Raw genomic sequence first — 16227 nt, 5'->3', positions numbered from 1 at the left:
AAGTTTAGATTCGCTTGTAGTACAAATTCCCAAACACCTCACTTCAGACAATTTGATGGATCACATCCCAGGAACTCCCCACCAACCCCCCACCTTTCCTAATATGTATCTACTAGTGTGGTATTCTGTGGTCTTGAATTTGAGTCCCAGCACTGCCAGCTGCACGAGATTGTAAATTCAGACTCCTATGAATCTCAATTCATGTTGCTTGAGGGAAGTGTGGGATTATGTAAACCAGGAGATGATAACCGTTAAAAAATCCTTCCAATAAAATAAAATCAAGCAAAAGGTGTCAGCGTAGATGAACCATCCTTCTTCATTTAGGAATTTGGAGTCCTCAAGTGTTGTTGTTCTGTGGTCCAGGCTAGGATTTAGTAGTATGGTTCCTAATTAGGGCACTACTTAATTCCCTGGGGGACGATTACTTGGAGGAGCCTGGGATAGGTTTCTTTCTGACAGGAAAAGAAGCCATGCATGACTTCGCCTGGAATAGCGCATAACGAGGTCTTACAGATCCATCCATCCCAAAGTGTTGCCGAACCCTGTCCAGGGGACCAAGAACAGTGTGACGCTGAAGGAGACCACTGGCTTCCCTCTTCATTCTCTGTTTCCCCAGCATGAGTGACCCCTTTGTGGCTGTCAGAAAAAGTTGATCCAGTATGATGCTTTACCAATACATTTATAGTGTCTGGAACTGGCAACACATTTTAAAGGGACGTTGTCAAACTGCATTGTCTAGAGAAGAATGAGGATTCTAGAAGTTACAGAATATAAATGTAGTAAAAAAAGTTAGACTTCTCTTTTCCAAACTAAATAAACAATAAGGTATCATAGTGCTAAGTGTACAGGCTCAGGAGTTGGATTTTCTACTTTCAAATGTTTCTTCCACCCAGTAGCTGTGTGAAATTGGCCCAAGTTATTTAACTCTTCTGTGCGTCAGTTTTCTTATTTGTAAAAGGGAAAATAATAGTGCCTGCCTTATAATGTTGCTGTGAGGATTAAATGGGTTAATAAAGTGCTTAGAATGGTATTTGAACATAGTAATGGCTTTATTAGTGTTTGACAAATAGTTGAAAGAATATAAAAGCTGTTTTCAAATATTTGTGGGGCCATAATATAGAAGCATAAGTAGGCTTTTATTCAAGTTGCTGTAGGTCAAGGGCTCTTAATATAGGGGTTCATGGAAAGACTCCAAACCTATAAAATTACATGTGAGTTTTCTATATATGCATACACTTTTGGGGAAAGGTTCATAGCTGTTCTTTATATTTCCAAAAATATAACATGACCTTCAAGAAGATTAACCATCAAGAATAAAACTAAAATCAATAGATAAAAGTTTCAGGGAGGTTCATTTTGGCTTGTAGGAAAGGAATTTTTCATAGGCTTTAATTATCAAAACCCAGTGGGTCATCTTGGGAACATCAGAGGCTCTATCCCAAGAACTATTTCATCAGATGCTAGATGACACATCTTAGGAATTGGAGGGTAAGCTAGATAGACTCTCATTATCAGAGACCTTAGAGGTGAGCTAGGGTTCAGCATCCCTGCGCTATCCCCCTCTCCTCCTCTTCCTGCACCACTCCTTTCCTACAGTTGAAGAATATGTGAGTCTCCTGGGTCTTGGGATTTTTGAAGTTGTAAGGTTACGTAGTCCATCCATAGCACCAGTTACTCAATGATAAAGCCAATCGTATCACCCCTTTGCTGAAAATTTTCTGGTGACATTCCAATGCCTAGATAATTTCTTTCACAAAGAATGTAAGTCCAAATGTAATGTGACATCATCCTATTCTTTCATCCATATTTCTTACCTCATAGACTCCTAATCTTTGATTAATTTCCAATTCCAGTGTTATATTCTCTTTGAAGGCTTCCTAAGTCCTCTAAAAAGAGCTAGCTGTTCTATATTATGAATTCCTATGTCATTTTATTGAAATTTCTGACGTAGAACTCATGATGTAGCTTATCTCCCATACTGTAACATAAACACATGAAAGGCTGAGACTATACATCATTCAACGTTGTATCCCTGTGATAAATATTGCTATTTATACCTATTATCATTTTCTCTTCGTACTGAAGGAATGCTTTCTAAACTCTTTTGCAGCTAGCAGTGATCACAGGACCAATAAAATGTAAAAGAACACCATGTGATGGGGTTTTGACTAAAGGAATATGGATACAAATGTTGTACCATGTCCCACCCCTGGCTATAAAATCCCTATGCCTGACCCTGTACACGCCCTTTCCCCGTTCATTATGACCTTGACTACACGCTGAGGGTAAGATGGAGGGAACCCTGGTTCCTGAATGACTGCCTCGTCCCTGTGGGTCACATTTTTTTTGTGCTAAACTTCTAAGATGTCAGAAGTTATTTATCACAGTGGCATAGCCTAGCATACTCTAACTAATATGCAAAGGTTGATAAAATGGAAAGCTAAAGAATCCTGGTAGTTCTAGATTGATAGCAATCTAGAACTCTCATGGCTGTATCTGGACTTCTTGTAAAGAAGCTCCTATTTGTAATAGTTTTCTATTATTTACAGCTGAATGATACACCCTTAGTGTTACTATCTGCAATATTCATGGAATAGTAAGCTACATGGTTCTAAGGAGCTCCACAGTGATACTATTTCAGAGTTTTAAAAAGTATAGATTTAATTGAGAAAGGGTAACATTTAGTTTATTTAAAAAGAAACCTAGGAAAGAAATTAGACCTGAAGCTACAAAAAGAGTTGGCAAAAGGAGAGGAAATAGCATGTAGGATAAGAAACCAAAGCATGATTTTGATACAGAATGAATTGGAGAAAAGGAATAATTAAGGGAAAAAGAAGCAGGATACAAATTACCATGTTATGTTTCAAAAAGTGAAGAAGTTCTCATGAGAACAGAGAGAAGCTGCGTGTGTAAAGCAGGTCAGTTCCAGCATAACACTACCACAAGGGACTGCTAAAAGACTGATGGCTAGGGTGGGTACACAGAGGCTTTCAGTTTCTTCTTGTATGCACGGACAGAGGTTTTTGCAGAGAATGTCAAAAACCGTTGGGAAAGGTCCTTGTAAGGTTTTAAGCATCAAAATGGCCTTAGACCTCCTGTGAATCAGCCAAATGTGATTTCTGAGGCAATGAAACTCTGAGTCCTGGAATACAAACCATGAAGCTTTGTCTCTAAAGGAAGAAATGCATATAAAATTCATTAAAACATGGAAATACTCAGAAGTTTAGTTAAAAGGTCTTGAAGAGTTTAGGAAGCAGAGAAGAGGCCCTCATTTGGGCCTAAGGCTTATAGTTCTTAAATTTGTTAAATTATCTCATTTTTTATGAATTTATTATAGATTCTAAGTGGATAAAGCATGTGCTTATGTGTTATATAGTGTTTAGCACATCGTTTTGGTTTACATTAAAGCTTCATCACATATATAGCAGAGAGAGTTTGACCGCCTTGCACCATAAATAGCAACTACCTGTAGAGAGATGGCTGCGTCCTCACTTGGAGGAACCAGACTTTATGGCCAGGCCACAGCTATGTGAAAGGAAGGCGTTGCTGTTTTCTACGTGTTGTTAGTGGAACCAACCCCAAAGTTATATTTGTCACTTATTGTTGGTATCCTGACCTTTGAAAGAGGTGCTATGGTCATTTTTAATGCTGTATATCTAAGTTTATTTTCAAATAACTGCGTGATGCTCCTTCATGCCTGTCATTGTCCCTGGACACCTTTTCTAGTGCCAGCTCAGAGATGTACTCACTCATCCATGCTTTCTTTCCATGGTCATTTAAAAACATAAGCTATAGGCCAGGCATTGCCCTCAGGACTGGGGCAAAGAAGAATAAGAGCGTTTCTACCTTCAAGGGGCTTAGAGTTGAGTGGTACATAACCACCCCTATTAAGGTGTATAGGTTGGGAACCCGAAAGCTTGGTAACATACTGATATTGGGAGGAGGATTGACACGCAGGATTTGGATGATTCTGATTTCTGTCTTGGGAAATGTTGGTTAGACAGTTGTTATAGTCTCCAGAATGAGGAGAATGCAGAGCTTGTGGCGAGCTTGGCCTGTAAGCAGCTTCCCCAGGCATCCATCTATAAAAGATACTAAATTACCATTGTCATAAATCATTGCTTTCATGCCAGTCAATGACTCGGGTTTCCACATGCAACCACTTTAATTGCTGTTTTCCAGGTAAACGGGTCCCAATCTTGATAATCTATTGGGTTGTTGGAAAAGTCATGATGCATTTTTGCAACGAAAAACATAGAAAAAATACGTCATGACTTTTCCGACAACCCAATAAATAACAAGGGGAGGAGAAATGAAAGCAGCTTTGCATTGATGCTGCCCTCTCCCGTCTGAGGAATGATGGGGAGCATGCATACAAATTGCAAGGTGTAGCTGAACCTCTTGTCCCCAAACTTGAGAGCAGCCATATGAGTCACCTGAGGCTAGCACCAATATCAGTGTGATTCTGAAATTCACTAAAGTGTGGCAAGATGCTGTGTACCTGGGCCATGTGACTTATATTTATTTATTTTGCTAGCTAACATTTAAGCATCTTAATATGGCTATCAGGTGGTTGTTGGTTCACAAGAACTAAAGGAAAGTAGGCAACATTTACCAAGATTTTTTTAAAAAAAATTTTAGAACATGCACTCCACTTTGATGAGTGGAAGTGAATCAGTGACTATATTTCTGTTTATCCTATTTAGTTTGAAAGTTTTTGAATTTAAAGTGAAAAATAATATAGAACAACACTCAAAATCTGCTGTGTCAGAAAATTGCTTTCAAGATTTTGTTACTGAATGTTGATAGCTTGGAAGCGTTCTTTTTGTAGAATTGACACTACAGCATGCACAGCCAAATAATACTTGACTAATTGCTGACATTACTATAATCTAGCTAGGTGGCCTGTTGTACTTAATTTAGCAACGTGAGACCAAATTATATTGCAGGGAATATATACAAAAATGAACAGTGAGTTTATTTGTTCTCAAGATTCTAATTATAACTGATTTTCTCTTTCAAATATTATAGGAAAAGTGCTAAGGAATTTTATTTGTAAATCTGGCTTTTGGTTTTAGGAGCATTTAGCATAGCTCATTTAGATAAATTTACCTACAATCTTGTACAGATTCTAGATGGATAAAACATTCATCAACATGTTAACAAAGTTTATTTCCATAGTAACTTTAGTTTACTTTATACTCTGTCACACATGTGAAGAAAGAGTCTGGCCTATTGGATCCAGAAACACCCGTGTCACACAACATTTGATCATTTGGTATTATCTATCTAAAATGCTACTACTCAAAAAGTGGTCATAGAATATTTTACTGACCTATATAAATCAGAAAAATAAAAACTTTGAAATGTGTTATAAAAAGACTATATCCACATGAGTTAAACTTCATTCTTACTAATAGGTCATTTATTTTAGCATGATGGAGAACTGTGAAATAAGAGACAATTGAAAAAATATCAAATATTATTTGTGTCAAGGGATATAGTAAGTCTTTTTGTCATAAAGATGTACATACACAGTATTTATTAAATTAGTCTCTCCCACAATATCTAGTGAAATATCGAAGAGAGAATTAAGGGACATCAGTTTGAAGGAGTCTCTTAATATTAGTCTGAGTAATGTTGTTTAGAGTGGGAAAAGCCAGTTTTTAGAGAGTTGATGGTTCAGGTTTTGAACATGCTGAGTTAGAAATACTCAAGGGACAGCAAAACGAAGATACCAAGAACCCAGATAATGGTAGGATAACATGATGGTTGACAATACGGACTACTTGAGGTCACTTCCTTGCTTTGCCAGTTAGTAGTCACTTGACTTTGGGCAAGTTGTATAACCTGTCAGTGCCTCAATTTTCCTCACCTATATCTACCTTATAGGGTTGTTATGGGATTAAATTAATTAACATTTGTAAAACTCAGTGCTTAGAATATAGAAAGCAGTATGTAAGTATTTGCTAAATAAATATGTGGGGTCTAGAACTTGGAAATGAGGTCTGGGGCTAGAAGCAGGAACTTGAAAGCCATCAGAATGTGATGGTAGCCAAAGCTCTGAGATAATGAAGGAGAACATTGGTCAGGCGTGTCAATCACGTAGAGTGACAGGAGTGGGCCAAGGACAGAATCTTCAGGAACATTAACATTTAAGTAGCTACAGCAAGTAGATTCAGTAAAGGAAACCAAGAAAGAAAAGTCATAGATATACTTCCTAGGAAGAAGCTAAGGAGAGACTATTATGTCACAAGCCATAACGTAAAGAATGGAAATGGGAACAGCCAACAATGTCAGATGCTGCAAGACACTGAAAAGTGTTTACTGGGTTTTAGCGTTTTGAAAACCATTAGAGTTATTTCATGGCGTGGGTCCAGTTGATTGAATGATTGGGACTGCCAAGGGTTAACTGGTAGGTGAGAATATGAGAAAGGAAGGGTAGAAGTGGAGGCTGTTGGGAAGAACTTGCTAAGAAGAGAAGCAGGGTAGCAACTAGAGGAGAATATTGGATCAAGGGAAACACGCATTCATTCCTTTTCTTTCTTTTTTTTTTCTTTTCTTGAATGAGAGGGTCTTGAGCCAATATATGGTATGTGAAGAAGGTGACAGTACAAAGGAAGAGAATGTAACTAATGGAGCAAAGTCCTGAGAGATAGGAAGGGATCAGGCAACTGGACAGATAGGCTGCTCGGAACAGGAGAAAGAACCTGTTCCTTGAAAATGAAGGAAGACGGGAGACTGGTTGCAGATACGTTTGGGAATGGGAAACCGAGGGAGTTCAGATCTCATCAGCAACCTGTTTCATCTGTGCTGGCAAAGGAGTCCTCCTCATTGCGAGATGTAGGGCTGTGATCAGTGGCTGACCATGGGGTGCTGCACTAGGGCACAGGTACATGCTGTTACTGAGGAGGTAAAAACCTTTGGGGCTAGATTGTCATAAGGGCCATCCACATGCACAGTGAAGTTGCAATGATGATGGCAGGAGGTGTAGTGGAAAGTGAGACAGGTAATGACAACTTTGAGGAGTAGGAGAGGGGGCCATGGTCTGATAACATTAGCCTGAAAGGAGGAAGTGTTTTTATGTGGAGGTGAAAACATCATCACGACTTCAGGGGTGTACTGGTTATTCCCTGTTTGCTCCTTCCCCCGTAAAACCAGCCTTCACTCTCACTGAACCTGCTTGGGGCCCTTGTAGGCTGACACCTGAGGCCTGTATCACCTGGGTGCCTTTCTGGCTGGCTTGCAGGTGGGTTTGGCCAGAGAGCGGCATGAGCAGGAGATTGGAGAACGAGAGCAGAGCCAGGTTGCCCTGTTGCTTCCCTGCTCACACCTTTATTTCAGCACTGCTTCTAGTAGCAGCTGCGTCCTTCCAAGACTGCTGTCCCCCAGAGGAGCCCTGCTGCATATCTCAGGCTCTCACTGGGGTCTCTAAGAATGCCTCTCTCCCTTGTCTCTTTAGCCTAGGGGAGGGCAACGCCTTCGCGTAAGAAACCTTAAGGCATGCAGAGATGTTTCAGTGTTCCTTGTTTCACCCCATAACCAGCCTACATCTCTGTAAGTAGTCATTTCATTTAGTCAAGACTAGGTCATTCTGTTGCCTGCTGGGCCCCGTTGGTGATACAAATGGCAGCCTGGAATTGGGAGAAAGCATTCTTTAGTGGCTGCAAGTGTGGGATGTGTGGGAGAGCCAGCATCCTTCACTCCTGAGGTGTGCATGAGCAGTGCAGTCAGTGAGCTGTTCCAGGAAAAGTCAGAGAAAGACACACCAAGTTGGGCATCGTTTGCGAGGGTGTAACAAGACCATAGTTTTAGGTTCCTGTCTAAATTTGGAATGAGAGAGGCAGAAATAAGTTAGAAGTGGCAACTCTGAAAGTAGAAAGCCAAGGAAAAGCAAATAGTGCCGTATGGGTTAAAATAAAAAGGAAGGCTCATGATATAACCGAGAAACGTAAAGAAATAAGAACTATCAAATATTTGAAGAGAATTAACAACAGGTGGTCTTAATCTGCTGTGGGGTGGGAACTGGAAATTGTCTATTTTGTTTATCATAAGCAAATTATTTTGGCTGGAGACCAGAGTTAATTTTCTCCCTTCTTTGTTTGCTCAGGTTTCCCAGCCAGCGGGTTATTGTGAAAAGCTGTGCTAGCGTTTGCAGGCCTCTTGCACTCAAGAATGACAACAGAGGCAGACTTTTGGATCCTGAATGACAGGATGTAGGAAAACAATGGAATGACCTTCTTTTCTGTAAAATGCTGGTGATAGATCAGTAGGAAGTTAGTGAGTGTGGGAAAACGGAATGGAATTGAGTACTACTCATTTGTTTGTCGTCTTTTTCTTTATTTTATAAAACAAGGAGTAGAGTTTTATTTTAATTGCTTTTTTTTTGAAAACAATATATATGGAAGTGCTATCAAACATCTGTGTATCCAATACCTAAAATTAATGAATGTCAATATCTTGGAATTGTTGCTTCAGATATTGTATTGGGTTGTCAAAAAGTCATGATGCATTTTTTCTGTTTTTCGTTGCAAAAATGCATTATGACTTCTGACAACTCAATATTTTGACATTTTTGCTTAGATATACTTTATACGTGAAAGCAAAAAAAAAAAAATAGTACTTATAAAGTTGAAGTCCCCTTTCTCACTCTCATTCCCTTTTTACTTCTCCCCAAATATTACTACTTTCATTAATCAGTGTATATCATTCAGTTTGTGTTTTTATACTTTTACTATAGATTTAAATAATATCCAAGAACAATATATAACACTATTATGTTTTTAAGTTTTACATGAATGCGTTCATATTATATTTATTTTACTGCATCTTGTTTTTTAAAACATATTCTTTCTAATGGGTGGGATCAATCCGTACCCATACATACAGTTCGAGTTCATTGAATTTAATTGCCCTTAGCAGCCTTTCTCAAACAATGTTCTTCAATTTAACCACAAAACCCAGGACAATGATTTGAGTGACTGTTCTCTCAATTTTCCCAAGGATGATACATAACTAGTACCATTCTAGATGTGCAGGAAGAAGTTAATTCATTACATGTAGTAGATGCTTTAGGCCACGCGGGCTCAAGTCTCTCGACCTGAGAAAACCTACCCTCTTCATTATGCTACATTTCATTTATCTTTTCCCCATACTGAACAGCATTTGAACGCTTCCAAAATGCTACTTGAACAAATAAACTTCTCTCTACATATATCCCAGTGCACATGTACAAGAGTTTGTCTAGGACCTGAATCCAGAGATAAAACTGCTGAGTTGTGAGGTGGGGACATTTTTAACTTGATCAAGATTGTAAAATTGCTCTTCAAAGTAGTTGTGTCAAGTTACACTCCTCCAGCAGTGTGGAGAGCTCGCTTCTCCCACATTGCTACCAATTTGATATTGTCAAACTTTAATTTTGTCAATTTGTTGGGTGTGAAATAAATAGTCCCCTCTAATCTGTGGGGGATACGATACGTTCCATGACCTCCAGTGGATGCTTAAAACTATGCATTATTCCGAACCCTACATATACTGTGTTTTATTCTATATAGACATACACACCTATGATAAAGTTTAATTTATAAGTTAGGCACAGTATGAAATTAACAATTACTAAATATAGAACAATTTTTATTATATTAATGTAAAATAACAGTATACGGTAATAAAAGTTATGTGAATGTAGTCTCTCTCAAATTATCTTATATGGTATTCACCCTTTTTTTGTGATATTAGATGATACAGCACTTTTGTGATGAGATGAAGTGAGGTACTCAGAATGGTGCACAAATTAAAACTTAAGAATTGTTCATTTCTGGAATTTTCCATTTAATATTTTTGGATGACAGTTGACTGTAACTGAAACGACAGAAAGCAAAACCATAGATAAGGGGGTAACTACTGTGTTTGGGTTTTTTTTTTGATTATGCATAATGATAAGCATTTTTGTATGTATTTGTTGACTATCTGGGTTTCTTCTGTGAATTTCCTGTCTTTTTTTTTTTTTGGTAGGACTTTCATATATTGTTAATATCAATTCTTTGTTATATAAGTTTCAAATATCTTCTCTCAATTTGGATCTTATATTTTCACCATGTTTAAGGTTTTCTTTTATATTACAGAAGATTTATATTTTTACGTAATCAAATTTGTCAACCTTTTCTTTTATAAGATGTGCTTTTAGTGTCATGTCCAAAAAGTTTTTTTCTACCTTGGAGCCATAAAGATATTCTCCTATATTTTTGTTCCTCAGTGTACTCTTAATAACATTTAGGTCTTTAAAGCATAAAGCATTTATTTTTTTACATCATAGAAAAGAAGTATGTATGTGAGGAAGAGATTTATTTTTCAGATGAGAAAGCCAATTTTTCTGAACATTTGTTAACTAAATTGCATCCTTTCACAACTGATTTGGAATGCTGCTTCTACCATATATTAACCAAGTTTTATAAATGATAAAGGCCACCTCTGGGTTCCCTATTTTGTTCCGTTGATCTCTTTGTGTACTCATGCAATAATAACCAAATCATATTAATTGCTTTCTAATGTGTTGATATTTGGTAAGCCAAATTCCCAGTCTTCTTTTTCAGAACTGTCTCACCATGTATTTTTGTTCAGTTTCTAATTATTTAGTGTCTATGTGTCAGATACTAGGGATACAGCAATGAACAAAAAATTGCTCCTTGCATATGTCTTAAATTCTAGTAGAGTATGAAAGATAGGAAAAACAAACAAAACAAAAACAAAAACAAAAACAGATAAAGACAATATGTAAGGGCTGATAAGTACTATGAAGACAAGTAAACAATGTAAGGAGATAAAGCATTGACAGGGTTATGGGAGTTTGGTCTTCCAGACAGATTACAGAATCAGTGTTTCTAGTTTCAAAAACTTCTATTGTAATTTTAATTGGAATTTCATTGACTTATAGATTAATCTGAGGGAGATTTGATATTTTGATACTGTTGAATCCTGCCCTTAATAAACATTGTAGGGTCAATTCTATATTTTGGAAAATATGGAATAGCAGGGACAATATTTATTCACCTACCTAAAACAATGAAAAAAACCGTGAAAACATATGAAATAATGGTTTTCAAGACATTGGACATCAGACAACGAAGGACAGTGGTCCCTGAGAGAGAGGAAAGAAGTGACGTCGCTTATGAGTATCCCCAGTTTTACTGTCTTGAGACAATTTCCAGGTCATGGTGCAGAAAGGCAAGCCCAGCAGACTCTTGGGTTGAGGTGACAGAGCTACCGATTCTGGGAGATGGGGGCCTCTAAAGGTTTCAGAGTGGAGTACTGGAGAGGAGAGAGCTACACAGAGAGAACTTCAAAGATTTGCAGAGGGTACCACTTGGGTATTCAGCAGGATCCTCAGCAGTGCATGTGTGTGAGGAAATGGACCTCAGACTGGAGAAAGAATTACTTGAAAGGATCAGAGAGATTGGTACCAGCACTTACAAAGGGCCAGGAGTAGTGTCTGCCTCCACCAGTCAGCATAGAAAACCTCGCAATTCAGCACACTTGGGAGAGTGAGTACTCAGAAGAATCTTGCCTCAGTAATGGGGCATAATAAGCCCCAGACAAAATCCTATCCTTTTCCTACCAAATAGATTTTAAGTATAAATTTGAAAGTATCAAACTTTTCCAAATTAAGTTAACTGTGCTGTAGCAACAAAGCTCCTGTTTTATGTTTTATAGGAAAAAGGAAAAAAAAAGCCATTCATGTTATTGTAAATGGCAGGATTTCCTTCTTTTTTATGGCTGACTACTATTCCATTGTTTATACAGAATACATTTTTTAATTCATTCATCTGTTGATGGACACTGAGGTTGTTTTCATGTTTTAGAAGTTGTGACCAATGCTGCCGTGAACGTGGGAGTGTAGATATCTCTTTGAGATAGTGATGTAATTTCCTTTGGACATATATCCAAAAGTGGAAATACTCAATCATGTAACAGTTCTATTTTTAATTTTTTAAGGAATCTCCATACTGTTTTCCATAGTGGCTGCACCAGTTTACATTCCCACCAACAGTGCACCAGGGTTCCCTTTTTTCCCCACATCCTCACCAGTATTTATTTCTTGTCTTTTTAATAGTAGCCCTTCTAATACGTGAGAAGTAAGATGTCACTATGGTTTTGATTTGCATATCCTTGATGATCAGTGATGTTGAATCTTTTGGTGTACCTGTTGGCCATTTGTACATCTTTGGAAAATGTCTATTCAGTTCCCATTTAAAAACGCAGGTTATTAGTTTTTTGTTGTTGTTGAGTGTATGGGTATATTGGATATTAACCACTTATTGGGTATGTGGTTTGCAAGCACTATCTGTTGCCTATAGGTTGCCTTTTCATTTGGTCGACTGTTTCCTTCGCTGTGCAGAAGCTTTTTAGTTTGATGTAGTACCACTTGTTTATTTTTTAAAAAATTTTTTTGCTTTTGCTTTAGTGTCAAATCCAAAAGATTTCCAAGACCAATGTCAAGGAGTTTACCTCATATGTTATCTCATATGAGTTTTACAGTTTTAGGTTTTATATTCAAGTCTTTAATCCATTTGAGTTGATTTTTATGTATGGCGTAAGAAAGGGGTCCAGTTTTACTCTTTGACATGTGAATATCGAGTTTACCACAACCATTTATGGAAGAGACTGTCCTTTCCCCATTGTATATTCTTCCCTCTTTTGTTGTAAAGTAATTGACCCTATGGGCATGGGTTTACTTGTAGGCTCTCTGTTCTGTTCCATTGATCTGTGTGACTGTTTTTATGTGAATCCCATACTGTTTTGATTACTGTAGCTTTGTAATATAATTTGAAATCAGGATGTGTGATGCCTCCAGCTTTGTTCTTCTTTCTTAAGATTGCTTTGGTTATTCTGGGTCTTTTGTTGTTCCATACAAATTTTAGGATTATTTTTTCTGTTTCTGCAAAAAATGCCATGGGAATTTTGATAGGGAATGCACTGATTATAAAGATGGCTCTGGGTACTATAGACATTTAAAAAATATTAATTCTTTTAATCCATGAACATGGAATATCTTCTGATTATTTTGTGTGTCTTCTTCAATTTCTTTAATCAGCGTTTTATAGTTTTTAGTGTACAAATCTTTCACCTATTTGATTAAATTTATTCCTAAGTATTTTATTCTTTTTGAAGCTATTGTAAATGGGAATGTTTTTAAAATTTCTCTTTCTGATAGTATGTTGTTAGTGTATAGAAACACACTGATATTTTATATTGATTTTAGTATCCTGCAATCTTATTGAATTTGTTTATTCTAACATGTTTTGGTGAAGGCTTTAGGGTTTTCTGTATACGAGTATAATATATTGTGTGCAAAAAGTGACAATTTTACTTCTTCCGTTCTGATTTGGGTGCCTTTTTTTTTGTCTTGAGTGATTGCTCTAGCTAGGACTTCCAGTATTGTGTTGAATAAAAGTGATAAGAGTGGGCATCCTTGTCTTATGCCTGATCTTAGAGGAAAAGCTTTCAGCTTTTCACCATTGAGTATATGTTAGCCGTGTGCTTGTCATATATGGTATTTGTTATATTGAGGTACATTTCATCTCTATCTAATTTGTTAAGAGTTTTATTATGAAAGGATATTGCATTTTGTCAATGCTTTATCTGCATCTATTGACATGATCATATGATTTTTATCCTTTTTTTTTTTTTTTTTAANTTTTAAGCTGAGCCATCCTGCTACCTGTTGGCAGCTCAGCGGCTGCTCAGCTCGGGCTGGACTCGAACTGCTGTTGCTCAGAGCTCAAGCTCTTGAGCGAGCTCTTAACCAACTGAGCCACTCAGCCGGCCCATTTATCCTTTATTTTGTTATTGTGTATTGTATTTACCAATTTGTGAATGTTGAACCATCCTTGCATCATAGGAATAAATCCCACTTGATCATAGTGTATGATTCTTTTAATGCAGTGTTGAATTCAGTTTACTAATATTTTGTTGATGATTTTTACATCTATATTGAGCAGGGATGTTGACCTGTAGTTTTCTTTTCATGAGGTGTTCTTGTCTGTCTTTGGTATCAAGATATTGGTGGTCTCACAAAATCAGTTTGGAAGCGTTCTATACTCTCCTAGTTTTTTAGAAGAGTTTGAGAAGGATTGGTATTAATTTTTCTTTAATGTTTGGTAGAATTCACCAGTGAGGCCATCTGGTCCTGGGCTTTTTTGTTGTTGTTGTTGGAAAGTTTTTGATTACTGATTCAATCTGCTTACTAGTAATTGTTCTGTTCAGATTTTCTATTTCTTCATGATTAAGTCCTGGTCGGTTATATGTTTCTAGGAATTTATCCATTTCTCCTAAGTTATTTGGCATCCAGGTGATTCCTATGTGCACTAAGATTAGAAAACCAGTGCTTTAGATCAGATGTGATGTTTAATCTCTTTACATGATATCCAGTTGCCTCTAGTATTTGGTCCCTTCTCTAGAAGCTCAGCTAAAAAGAAATCTCATGACTGATCATCAAGAACATAGCAGGAACACCTGGGGTGGATGTACAGTTATAAAAGCCTCATCCTGAAATGGAGCCAAGACCTGGACAGGTGTAGCGAGTAGCAGAGGACAGGATACAAACCAGATCAAAACAGTAGAGAAGTTAAGTATGGCTGTAGTACTAAGTAGGTTAATACCAGAATCAGTTCAAAGATGGCAACTCCAAAGAGTCTAGACATTAAGGAAGTGCAGTGTTTATTATTCGCTGCCATGATACAAGCCAAACTAGGATGCAGATAGTCAAACTATGTCTGTCAACAAATAGAAATCATTTCCTGAGATGTACTAGGCCTGGAGTGACCAAGACAAACAGAATTCTTGCTCTCAGTAGTCTGGAGTGACACCTGGCAGCCAGACCCCAGTGAAGAGATGCGGTGTGTGTGCATGTGTGTGTGTGTGTGTAGCACAAGATTGGCTGTAGAACAAGCTTGAAGGAAAAAAAGGCTACTCTCATTTTCTGTCACTCTAAGGTTTTGTTTTAGCTTCATTCAACATGAAACCACAGGGGGAAATGAACTTGTTTTGAGAATGAAGACTATTATAGCTAGACCTCAATCATTGGAATTTTATTAGTTGGAATTTGTGATAATTTGGAGAGTGACTTAGCTGAAGTTTATCTTAGTTCATCTATGGAAAAAACACTAAAATAATTTCCAAATCTATATAAATTTATAAACTTAAGTAAACCTGTTTTCGAACCTATTCAAATAGATTTATATCTCTAACAGATACAAACAAGTAAATAAGTAAAGCTAATTGCAAATCGTTTTAGACCTGTCTCTAAATTTGCTTCTAATGAACCTAGCTCGAGAAGCAGTTATTTAATCCATTTTGCAATATTTCGGGTATCTGAAAGTCATATAACTACATTTCTTTTTGGAGTGGCCTATAAGTCTTCTTCTCCCTAGGGTTTCCCTTCTCTCGTTTTCCCCTTTCCCTTCTTTTCCCTCTCTCCTGATGCCTTCCTGTCTCCCTCTTTTCCTCCCCTATCTCCTATTCCCCTCCTTATTCTTTTCCACCTTCCCTCTCTCCCTCTCTGTGTGCCTCTTCCCCCTCCTCTCTGTACCTCTCCTCTTCTCACTACCTCTGCCTCTCTCACTTCTCTTTCTAACCAGAAGTTGAGAGACGTTTGTAATTGAGATATTTGTTAGATGTTCATTACCAAACAAGAAACTGGTGGTCAGGATGTGCCCAAGGTGCTAAGCCTCCCTCTGTGAATTTCTTTGGGATGAGGTTGGAGGGCCATGAAAAGTGTCTGTCCTCAAGAAGCAGCCCCTAGACTGGCCACACATGCTGCCTGACCACCGGGTTTGGAGAGCTTGGAAGCCTGGGGGAAGGCTCTGTTCCTTTTGCCTTTTCAATCTTTTTACATCAGGCAATCTGTAATTTAAATGGACACACATTGATTACTGTGGAAACAACCACCAGCACACATTTTCTTATAGAAATAAGGATTTCTGGTGGCAATTTATTAATGTTAGGTTGCCTTTACCATGCAGAAGGGGAAAAAAGCCTAATTTGCACACACATTCTTCTGGAATGAAAGGATCTTTACCATCATGAAGCCATTTCAGCTGTCTCATCCCTAATTACCATTTGGTATCTCTCCCTCTTCCCCCCCCTTCCTCCTCCCTCCCTCTCTCTCTCTCTCTCTCTCTCTCTCTCCCTCTGTTTCTCTCTCTCTCTCTCTCTCTCTCGGCTCCTTCC

At 37.8% G+C, this 16227-nt stretch overlaps 1 long non-coding RNA gene across 2 annotated transcripts in view; it reads left to right on the top strand.

The window, feature by feature from the left end:
• Positions 1 to 16227, top strand: part of LOC109389874 (uncharacterized) — a 56877-nt gene that overhangs the window by 17068 nt on the left and 23582 nt on the right. The window contains exon 3 of one of the 2 annotated variants that reach the window (XR_002125473.1): positions 8111 to 8335. The exons of the other annotated variant lie outside the window; for it this stretch is intronic. This is a non-coding gene — a long non-coding RNA (uncharacterized LOC109389874). Of the gene's footprint in view, positions 1 to 8110; positions 8336 to 16227 lie in introns of those variants that run through there. 2 annotated transcript variants of the gene reach the window in all.

Source organism: Hipposideros armiger, unplaced genomic scaffold, assembly GCF_001890085.2.
Source record: "Hipposideros armiger isolate ML-2016 unplaced genomic scaffold, ASM189008v1 scaffold_247, whole genome shotgun sequence".
Taxonomy (NCBI): Eukaryota; Metazoa; Chordata; class Mammalia; order Chiroptera; family Hipposideridae; genus Hipposideros; species Hipposideros armiger.
Note: the sequence above shows the minus strand (reverse complement) of the source record. Positions and strands in the feature narration are given on the sequence as shown.